The sequence below is a fragment of the Triticum dicoccoides genome, chromosome 1A (assembly GCF_002162155.2).
Source record: "Triticum dicoccoides isolate Atlit2015 ecotype Zavitan chromosome 1A, WEW_v2.0, whole genome shotgun sequence".
In the NCBI taxonomy this organism is placed as follows: domain Eukaryota; kingdom Viridiplantae; phylum Streptophyta; class Magnoliopsida; order Poales; family Poaceae; genus Triticum; species Triticum dicoccoides.
Genome location: NC_041380.1, coordinates 596,052,543 through 596,064,944, shown reverse-complemented (window position 1 = coordinate 596,064,944; position 12,402 = coordinate 596,052,543).

The following is a 12,402-nucleotide window of genomic DNA, read 5'->3' as shown; positions in this document are numbered from 1 at the left end:
TGGTTGATGTGGCGATGTGGTGCTCTTTGCTATTCCGGTGATGTGGGGATGTAGTGCTCCCCTGTGCCTTCTAGCGGCTACACTGGCGACTATGCGGAGTTTTTTAGCTGTGGCGCTCCCCTTTTGCGGTGATGTTTCGGTGGCCTTCTGTTGCGTTTTCAGGGAGAAGGGTGAGCGGCAGATGGTGTTGCGAAGTACGAAAGTAGTAGTGAAATTTCTATCATGTGCAGTTATGCATGTGTTTGCAGGAACTTCTTTATCTGAATTTTCTGAATATTATGGATCTATGCACCTCATAGCTTCAGAAAATTCTCTGAATAATGGGCACATTATAGTACTTTTTGTATCTCACAGGTTATGCAGTTGATAGTACATTTTGTAGCACATCCTACCTTTTTTTGTTTGTGGTACGGAAATTTTGTGAGGTACATGATTTTTGTACTGTATTTCCTATAGCTTATAGCACAATAAAAGTTTATGCTTTTGAAATTAGGCGGACTTTTACTTGATCTAACTTCATTTTTTCTGAATTTTTGGTTATGTATTTTCCTTTAGCTCATAAAGACAGGGTAATTAGGTTATGATTTTCTGTTTGGAATTAGCTAGGCCAGCTTGAATCATTCATGTTTTTCTTTGAAATTAACAAGGTCTGCTTGAATTAACCAATGTTTCTGAATCTTTGCATATATCTGCAATAGTTTCAATTTTTTCGTTTTTGTTTACATAACTAGTTATGCATGCTCAATTCCTCGTAGGATCCCTTTTTGTCATTCTTGTTTTGTTTTTGTAGCATGCCCATCTACCAAACTCGATGGTCGGCAAAGCGGCTACATGACATAGCCAATGCCATCGAAGGGAAAAAGAGGGATGTAATAAGCAAGTCCAGTTTCGGGGATTTTCTTCACATCTCTCCTTTGTTTCCTCCTCCAGAAGGGCTTCTCGATTTCATAGTTATGAGGATTGATCCTAAGAAGCGTCTGCTCAAATATATTTTTTGTTTCCTCTATTTATGTTGCATAACTCCCTTTTTCCTTTTTTCGCAACATCCATTGATTTCTATGGTTTTGCGTATCGCGGGATAAATGATCAGAAGAAGATCCGATTTACAAGGGACATGGTTAAGAAGATATTCAATGGTAGCAGGCCGTTACAATTTGGGAAGAGGGGCAAGGCAGATGTTCCGTGACGTTTACAAGGATGGTGAAAGGGCCTTTTCCGGTGCATGTACGTGTGACATGTTTTGTAACCGAGACAACAAGTATACTGTAGCTATTACCTCTAGTCTTCTATGGAACTGAAGCTTGGAAGAACCATGTGTCATGCTGGGGCATGCCCCCCTTTTTTGCTCTATTTTGTATGCTGGAGCATCATCCATGCAACCATTCTCGCAAATGTTTCTGGTGTTGCACACCTATATACGATGTAGAGATGATAATCCAATGAAAATTATCTTGCTGGAGTATTTTCATTTTGTATGTTTCTCACCCACTAGTGTATCATATTGTTTGTATTGGAGCTCTTGTTGCATGAGGAATTTTTGAATGGTGAAATATACTATAATCATCGTTTTCTATGTAACATGATCTGTTGCTCTATATTAACCATAACGAAATCATCGGTTGAACACATTTTCTCATTATAACATCATGTTCCTGCAACTTGAATACATGGATAGATGTTCCTATAACATCATCAAAACGAAAGTACCTTCTTGTAAGATCATGTGTCCTGTAACATGAATACATGATCTATATTTTCATGCATGCAACCTCGAGCAATCTCACCACACAAAACTCTTTTTTATTTCAAGCAAAATGTTGTTTCTTGGCAATACTAGACACATTTTTTTTGCACTTATGCAGAGAAACATTGGTGTTGCATGTCTCAAACACAAGAAAATACATGAAGAAAATATAACAAACTAAGCTCTCTTTATTTTCTGTATTTTTTTCATTACACAGGGTTGCAAATTTCAACTTTATACATTATCAAGCTTGCAAAAAAAGAAATTATAAATGTAGCTCAAACATAGGGAGCAAGTACATCTTTTGTTTAGGAAATGAAAGGAAAATGAACAGCTCACTGGAGCAGTTCATTTCCCTTCAGTCCCAGCTTCGTGCATCAAACATATAGCAGAAATTGCCTTGGACATAGCTCTCTTCTCCTTCAGTCCCAGCTTCCGGCATCAGAGAGTTTTTTTTTTGCAACAGTCATTTTCTATCTCCATGGAATCAACAATATTTGTCTTGTTTCAGAAAATCAATTACAGAAGATATCAAATGAACAGTTTACCATTTTTTACGGAGGTCAATTAACATGCAACATTTGTTTCTGGCCTACATTTTTTGAGGAATTCAGAAACACTCTGATTTTCGTACAACAACGTACAAAATCAAACCACATCAAAGGCACTCTCACATGAGTGATTTTTTCTAAACATCAGAGCCATTTTTCTAAAAAAAATGCAACATTAGAGATTGCAACTACAAATACAGGGGCTCATGTTCCAGAGACAGAACAAGTAAAACAGGGGGGATGTGCCTTGTTGTATCCACACACAAGGTTTGATATGTTGTGTTTTCAGAGTTTCATGCTTCAGAGTTAAATAGAATTTGTGTTTCAGAAACAGAGTTTCATCCATGATTCCTTATGCGATCTGGTCGAAGGAGCTTCAGGAAACACCACCGGTGGGTTCCTGAACCAGGCTGAAACTCCTACTCACAGCGAAAGCTCCCCGGCGGCGGTCGGAGCTTAGAACGATGTCCATGGCTGTTCTTGTAATAGGGCCCCTCAGTGAGCTCGATCTGCATTGGATCCAAGCATCTGCCGCACGATGTGGTGAGCCATGGTGTTGCAGAGAGGATATTTGGCTGCTCCCCGTGTCAGCCACAGGTGATTTTTGGGCGGGGCGGCGCCGCGCTCGGCGCAACTCTGGGCCGGGGGGCAAGGTTCTTTGTTTCTGCAACAACACGCTTGATGCGGGACTTAATGAGGAGCCATGCGGGGCATGGGTATTACATCGGACTGCTAACAGCACGAGGATCCAACGGCCATCGATGTGGCGGATAACTACCTAACATCGGTCGACGGACGCGTAGTAGCGCCCTTTTGAAAAAAGGAAAAAATGCAAGCGGATGAATTCAGCAGACAGTAGCCCTCCATGCTATGCGTGCGCTTGGGGGTTAAGCTAGACAAATGAATGCTTAACCGATCGTGGCGCACAGGGAGCTTCCTATATATCCTAGAAGGATTGTCGTGAAAAGTAGCGAATTCCGATGACAGCCACGAGCCATGTCACTTGCCGCCACGTGCCTTGACCATCGAGTTGTGGACTTAATCTGGCATAGACCATCGATGAATCGCTGCAGATGCACACCTTGCCGCCCAGACGGCAAGGCCCCACACCGCATGGAGCACTAAAGAGTTGTGATGCACCACCTTGGGCCCATTGGCCCATGTCTCATGACCGCCAACGAGATTGAGTGTTTAAAATAGGCCTCAAGGGCATGTTGATAGGAGGCCCATATAGACTGATCATGTTATACAGAACTGACGGTCAAAAATGATGTCTATCGCCTTAGGGAGCACTGAGTCAGAACTCGCCAACTCATGGTCCGACGTGAGCTATTCATTTCCAGAACCAGGAACGGATTTGGGAACCTTCCGTTCGGTTTTGGGAATGTTCCAGAAGGTTCTTCTCTTTTCCCTTATTATGTTTTTCTCATGAGATTTTTTCGCTTTTCTTTCTACTGTTATTTTGTGTCCTTTTTCTTTCTTAGTAATTCATGATTTGAAAACAAATCAAAAAATTCACATTCGAATATCTTTTGAAACTCTGTGAATATTTTGAAAAATCATGAAGATTTTAATGAATTCACGGACATTTGGTATCAGAAGGTTCTTCTCTTTTCCAACTTGTAACGCCCTCGATGCGGCTATAGCTCCCACGTGTCGAGGCACGACTTAGAGGCATAACCGCATTGAAAGCAATGGCGCAAGTTAGGCAATCTTCCCAACATCCCATGTAATATAGATAATAAAAGGGGAGATACATAGTTGGCTTACACTCGCCACATCAATCAAAGTACATAAATAGCATTACAACATTCAAAAACTCATGGCCCGACTACGACGCCAAAATGAAAGATAAACCCAACATGTGATACGGTCCCGATCGCCTCAACTGGGCACCACTACTGATCATCAGAGAAAGACACGTAATATCAGTGTGAGTCCTCGTCGAACTCCCACTTGAGCTCAAGCGCGTCATCTGGAACGGAGTCATCAGGCCCTGCATCTGGTTTGGTTCTTCTCTTTTCCCTTATTATGTTTTTCTCATGAGATTTTTTCGCTTTTCTTTCTACTGTTATTTGGTGTCCTTTTTCTTTCTTACTAATTCGTGATTTGAAAACAAATCAAAAAATTCACATTCGAATATCTTTTGAAACTCTGTGAATATTTTGAAAAATCATGAAGATTTTAATGAATTCACGGACATTTGGTTGAATCACTGGAAAGTCTTTAAATTTTTCAACACTCTTTGAATTTGTGAACATTTTCTTTGAATCACAAACATTTTTATATTCATGAAAAAGTTGTGAATTAGTGAACAATTTGTCATATTCATGAATAAATTTTCTACTTCGTGGACATTTCAAACTCAAGAACATTTTTAAGAATCAAAAACATTTTTGTAGATTTATGAACAGATTTAAAAAAGGGGAATAATTTTTATACCCAGAAACAGTTTTTTTATTTTCACAAACTTCATTAATTACTAGAAGTATAAACACACTTCATTTTATTTTTTAGACCGATCATGAAAATTAAAAAAGATCGGAAATTAATATGTGAAAAAGAAAGAAAAGAAAACGTCCATGTCACACGCCCCTCACGTGGCTCGTCGGGAATAGGAGGGTGTCGCCCTCCAAACTGGGCAGGCCCACGAAGGGGTCGTTGTACGGTACATAGTAGTGGTTCACGCGCGACGGCAGGAGCACTCATCAATTTCTATATGGCGCCTTCAGCAACCATCATAGTGCTTTTTGTTATTTCCCTTTTTTCCCTTCTGTCCAAGGTTCAAAAAAAGTGCGAGATGTCCATGAAGGCGTCGCTGTAGGCGAGCGAGCTCACGCAGTCGCTTATAATAATACATAGTAATGGTTAACGCGAGATGGCAGGAGCACTCGACAATTCCTATATGGCTCCTTCAGCTTCCATCATAGTGCTTTTTGCTACTTGCGCACACACAACCGCCGTTGTGGGCTCGGTCCTTTTTCTTTTTTCACCTTCTTTCTAGGGTTCAAAAAAGTGCGAGATGTCCATGTCACATGCCCTGTCCGTGGCTCGGGACTGGGAGGGTATTGCCCTCCTCATTGGGCAGGCCCACGAAGGGGTCGCTGTAGGCGAGCGAGCTCACACAGTCGCTTATAACGATACATAATAGTGGTTCATGCGAGACAGCAGGAGCACTCAACAATTCCTATATGGCGCCTTTAGCTTCCCTTATTGTCACCCGCACGCATAGGCGGATCCTCACATTAATGCTACAAAGCAGCGCTAAAACTTGAAGAACAAATTCTAGCACTGCCAGGAATATTTTTGCAATTTCCAATGCAAAATAATTTTTGAAACAAAAGTGATGTTTTATGAAACAGGACCAATTTTCAATTTTTCTACCAAACTAAAAAAATGAAACTCCAAAAATTCCAACGTGATTTTTTTTAAAACAGAACATTTTCTTAAATTCCAAAAAATCTTAAATTTTTTAAATAGGCAAAACAATTTTCAATCTCCTAAATAATTTTTAAAACACCAATATGTTTTGAAATTTCTGAACAGTTACCGAAAAAGTACAAAAAAATTCAAACTACCAATCAAAATTGAAGATCCGATTTTTTTTTCAAATTTTTGAACAATATTCAGAAAAAAGATTTTGAAAATTTTAAAGAAAATATTTATGAATAATTTTTGAAACATACGTACAATTTTTTATATTCCTGAACATTATTTGGAAAATGCGAATAATTTTGAATGTATGAACAAAATTTGAAAAATACTAAGGTTGTTTCAAATTCAGAGCATTTTATTAAATTATCAAATAATTTTTGGGAAAGGGGAACATTTTTCAAGCTCCTAAAAAATCGAATACGTGAAATTTCTTCATTTGCAAACAATTTTTACTATGAAACATTTTTTCGAAATCCTGAAAAAAGTGGTGAATTTTAAGGAAAACATTATGAACAATTTTTGAGAAACAAAAACAAATTTTGAAATTCCTAAATAATATTCTGAAAATGCAAACATTTTATATAATTTATGAACACAATCTAATTATTCCAATGTTTTTTATATTTGAAATATTTTTTGAAAACTTGAATATTTTTTGTAAGAACAATAAAATAAAAAATAAAAAATGAAACATAAAAATAAACAGTAAATGAAAAAAAAGGAAACATAAACAGAAAAAAAAACAAAGACAGGAATAAAAACCAAAAATAAGAAACGAGAATGGGAAAAACCAGAATAAACTATAAAGAAAACTGGTTCAGGGCCTTCTAGAAGGCTCCCAAAAACGGGTGAAACATGTGCTACGCCACGCTAAAATAGGCTGGCCTCGCTCGACTGTGCTTTTGGTCGACAGTTTACAGCAGCGAGCGGTAGATAGGATTTTCCCGAGCTGCCCGCTGTTGAGCGATCGTGTCGCACGCGATGAGCCGGCGCATATGTGCAGGCGTGTGGGCCCGGGATCCTCCGAAATTATGGAGAGTACTTGTTGCAAAGATCACTCCCACCTTCTCAGGTTATGACAAGTGAAGCGGTGCACATATGAGCCATTTTTTTTGCGAGGACACATATGAGCCATTGTCGTTACCTGAGAGTTTTCTCTTTTTTCATAGATTTGTTTATTCAAAATGTTTTATATCTCTTAAACCGTGTGTCTAAATATCGAACCGTTTTCACTGTTGGATTCTCATGTCGAGATTTATAAAACTAGATCCCATGTTGATAGGTTTTGACAAACTTTTTTTCACGAAAAACTAAACGAAAAAACCGAATTGGGAGCATGATTTTTTTCCTTTCTGAAAAAGGCACGACTGTACCTCTCGAGAAATCATAATTGTGCCCCTCACGAAAGCAAAATCATGCCTCTCACGGAAGAAGAAAAACACAGAAAACACATTTTTTTTGTTTTCGAGAGGCATGGCTCGTGAAAGTAAAAGTGTGCCTCTCGTGGAATCAAAAGAAAACAAAAAACACGTTCTTTTACGTTTCCGAGAGGCACGGCCGTGAAAAAACAACCATGCTTCTTGCGGTAGGAAAAAACAAAAAACATGTTTTTTTCATTTCCGAGAGGCATGACTTTGCCTCTCGCGAAAGCACAATCATACCTCTCGCAGAATCAAAACCGTATCTCTCGTGGAAGGAAAAAAACGAAAAGGAATTTTTTTTTGAGAGGCACGGTCGTGCCTCTTACTAAAGCAAAACCGCACCTCTCGTAGAAGCAAAACTTTGCCTCTCGCGGAAGAAAATAAAACAGAAAACAAGTTTTTTTTTCATTTTCCAAGAGGCATGGTTGTGCCTCTCGCAAAAACAAAACCGTGTCTCTCGCGGAAGTTAAAAAAACGTATTATTTCACAAAAAAATGTTTGCAAAAAAAATTTTGTTCCAAAAGCTAAGAAAGACCGGTGAAAAACCAAAAAGTTGAAAAACCCAAAAAAACTGTTTAAAAAACCAAAAAGGCGTGCGAAAAATAAAAAACGGAGGGAGCGCCCAGACTGCGACACGTGGCGGCGGCTGTGACCGCGGCAAGTGGCGCTGATCGTTATGAGGCTTTCAAAGGAGCGCTCGTCAACTAGTTGCTCACACCTCATCTAACCGACATAGAAAGTGCCGGTTAGGAGGTCGTGCCTGCGTTACAGGGCCGGCCCAGTGCATGGGGCATTATGCACTCGTTCTTTTCAGATTTTTCGCACTTTGTTCTTGTTTTCTAGTTTCTTTTTTTAACTTTAGTTATATTTGCAAATATTCTAAATATATATGATAGAAATATCACTTTACATAAAAATTTATAAAATGTGAAACATGTATACAAAGAACATTCTAATATATGCGAAGAATGTACACATGTATGAAAACAAGTTGACATTGAAATATATGTTTGAAAAAAGTTAATCGTGTATTGAAAATATGTTGAATATATACATAACATGTTTATGATGTATAACCAAATGTACAAGGTCTGTGGAAATAAGTAGGCATAAAAAGCAAATATTTTTAAAAGTGTTAATCATGCATTTGAAAAATGTTAAACGTAGATAATTTACTGATTTGGCCATGGGTCCCACTTGTCATCCTTCCATCTTCTTTCCCTTCTCTTTCCTTTTTTCCTCCTCTCTTTCTCTCCCAAATCCTAACAGCGCAGCTCCAGTCTCTAGCGGTGCTTCAACCTACAGCAGGACGAAGCGGTGGGGAGGAAGGGGAGAGTAAGCATTGGGTTCCCCAATCATCCCTGCATCCCTGTGTTCGCCTGCCCTTTCGTCAGTGTTTGGCTTCTCGTGGACAAAGAAGGGGAAGAGTGAGAAATAAGATGGCAAGATGACAAGTGGGACCTCGAACCAAATAAGCTATCCGTGTGTACATGCCATGTCATCATGATAAATGGGTCCCATTGGTCAGATTCGATGTTAGAACACATTTAGCTACAAATTTGTGATATGTATTACAACCTTGTCTCAATTTTGATTGTTTTATTATGATTTTTAGTAATGTTAGTGGTATATGAGATCTAGCCCCAAATGTGATGATTTTTTGTACTCAAACTATCCCATATCCTTCCCCCTTTCTCCGAATGGATTTGAGGTGAGCGGAGGCCCCTCAGCAGCTCCCCGTGCATGCACACAGAGATTAAGATTTAGGGCTTGGGAAGGCAAGGTGACGGTGGCGGCTCCCTGAAGATATTATAAGGTTCTGCCCCTAGCCCCTGTCTGGGTTGTGCGTGTAACATTGTTGGTGGTTAGAGTTTTTCAATTTTGCTACGTGGTACACGCATTTGGAAAGTCTAGAGCAAACATCTAACATTGAAATTGAAGCCAAGTGGACCGATCAAAATGTTGGATTTCTAATAACTTTTATATAGAGTTGACGTCTACTACGCAACTTTATTCTTGTAGACTCTTGTTGGGCCTCCAAGCGCAGAGTTTTGTAGGACAGTAGCAATTTTCTCTCAAATGGATGACCTAAGGTTTATCAATATGTGGGAGGTGTAGGATGAAGATTGTATCTCTTAAACAACCCTGCAACCAAATAACAAAAAGTCTCTTGTGTCCCCAACACACCAAATACAATGGTAATTTGTATAGGTGCACTAGTTTGGCGAAGAGATGGTGATACAAGTGTAGTAATAATAGTAGATATTGATTTTTGTAATATGAACAATAAAAAACAGCAAGGTAGAAAGTAACAAAAGTGAGCACAAACGGTATTGCAATGCTTGAAAATGAGGGCTAGGGTCCGTACTTTCGCTAGTGCAATCTCTCAACAATGCTAATATAATTGGATCATATAACCATACCTCAGTGCGCGATGAAGAATCACTCCAAAGTCCTTATCTAGCAGAGAACATAAGAAGAAAATGTTTGTAGGGTATGAAACCACCTCAAAGCTATTCTTTCCGATCAATCTATCCTAGAGTTCATACTAAAATAACACCAAGCTATTCTTTCCGATCAATCTATCCAAGAGTTCGTACTAAAATAACACCATATGATACACATCAACCAACTCTAATGTCACCTAGATACTCTAATGTCATTGCGAGAATCTGTGAGTTGATTATACGATATGCATCAAACAATTTCAGATTCATAATACTCAATCCAACACAAAGAACCTCAAAGAGTGCCCCAAGATTTCTACTAGAGAAACAAGGACGAGAACGTGCATCAACCCCTATGCATAGATTACCCCAATGTCACCTCGAGAATCCGCGAGCTGAGTGCCAAAACACATATGAAGTGAATCAATATGATACCCCATTGTCACAACGGGTATTCATAGCAAGACATACATCAAGCGTTCTCAAATCCATAAAAGTATTCAATTCGATAAGAACGAAATATCAAAGGGAAAACTCAATTCACAACAAGATAGAGAGGAGGAAACACCATATGATCCAACTATATTAACAAAGCCCGCGATACATCAAGATCGTGACATCACAAGAACACAAGAGAGAGAGAGAGAGAGAGAGATTAAACACATAGCTACTGGTACAAACCCTCAGCCCCGAGGGTGGACTACTCCCTCCTCATCATGGTGGCCGCCGGGATCATGAAGATGGCCACCGGTGATGATTCCCCCCTCTGTTAGGGTGTCGGAACGGGGTCTAGATTGGTTTTTCGTGGCTACACAGGCTTGCGGCGGCGGAACTTCTGATCTATCGACTCCCCAAGGGTTTTTGGAATATTTGAGAATTTATAGGGCGAAGAGGCGGTGTGGGAGGCCATCGAGGTGGGCACAACCCACCTGGGAGCGCCTAGGCCCCCAGGCACGCCCTAGTGGGTTGTGCTCCCCTCGGAGCTCCCCTCTGATACTTCTTTGGCCCACCGGGTGTCTTCTGGTCCAGAAAAAAAATCTCCAAAAAGTTTCGCTGCATTTGGACTCCGTTTGGTATTGATTTTTCTACGATGTAAAAAACAAGAAAAAAAATAGCAACCGGCACTAGGCACTGTGTCAATAGGTTAGTCCCAAAAATGATATTAAGTTGCTATAAAATGATTGTAAAACATCCAAGAATGATAATATAACATCATGAATACTTCATAAATTATAGATACATTGGAGACGTACCAATAGTTAAAATCCTGTGGAGACGACGCTACCAACTGCTTCGTCGCATCGCCGACAAGACCGCTCACCCACGACTCTGTGCTCGTCACGTTGGACGCGATGCCGCGGACGCCGTCCATCACAAGCGCCGAGACACTCTAGTTTAACTTTGCATGTCATGTGTAGTAGTTAACTTTTAATCACATCCAGTGTATGCAGCCAAACACCATGCTTATGCATCAAACCATCCAACACGGGCTACCAAACGTTTGACCAAATTTGCTTGCCTAATGCAACCAACCAATATGAAGCCTGCCAAGCTATGTGCAGAACATGGTTTTAGCCTGTATTTGCTTAGACTGTCCCAACTTGGCCATATATGCAAATACTCAAAAATCCATGCAAGTAACCAAACATGCCCTGCATTAATGGGCCCTCCAGTTGCACTATCTCCTCCATTCAAGATCCCCTGATGTAGCCTCACACCTCACAAGTAGGGATGGCATGCACCCGCAGGGTTTGGGTACGGGTAGAGCCACCCCATACACTTACCGTCCCATTTGATCTTACCCATTGCACGTACCCATACCCGCTAGTGGGTACAATTATTTTCCATACCCATCACCCGACAGGGTAAATGGGTACATGCGGGTAAAAATACCCATGTTTGAATAACATTAATTTGAGCAACACATAATTATAAACAAAAACATATAATCACAATTTATAAAACAACAACACATAATAACATCAATATATACTTATAAACAACAACACATCCTATAAAAATCAACATTTTCTTGTAAACAACACATAGTCATAAACAGTAGCACATAGTCATATATTTTAAGTTGACAAACTCACTAGAAAGTGTAGAGGTAATTTGTCAATATTCGTTTGATTTTATAAGGGTATATGGGTACGCGGTATGGGTTATGTGATCCCATACCCGTACCCGCTCTACCCGATGGGTTTGAGATTACCCTATTTATATACCCATGGGTAATGTTTTTGTCCCATACCCTTACCCTAATAGGGTTTTTAGCTCCAGGGTATGTGGGTAATGGATACCCATTGCCATCCCTACTCACAAGATCCAATGAACTTTTGGCGAAGAACCGCGGTTCAAGACCACACAGATCCCCAATCTAAAATAGTAAAAAAAATCTGAAATATTTCATGGATGAACATTGTAGAAGTGCATGCTCTCGCCAATGCAACCAAAAGACCGATCTGATGGAAGAGACTAGGTAGCACATTATACGTCAACACTCCCCCTCACGTGTGGTTTCCTCGGGCCTAAACGTGGACTGAAAGTGGGCTACAATATAATTGTGTCAGTCGGGTCTTGAACTCAAGACCTCTTGGCTCCGATACCATGTAGAGAATGATTTGGTGCATCGATATCTCATTGATCGTGCACTAGGCACACATATATATATATATGTACAAGGGGTGCGACCGGTATCTTGTCTCCTAAGATACACTTACATACAGAGGGAGCAGACACTACAGGTACAACATACAAAACCCAGACCTACATACATGTACACATGTTCAACACCCCCCTCC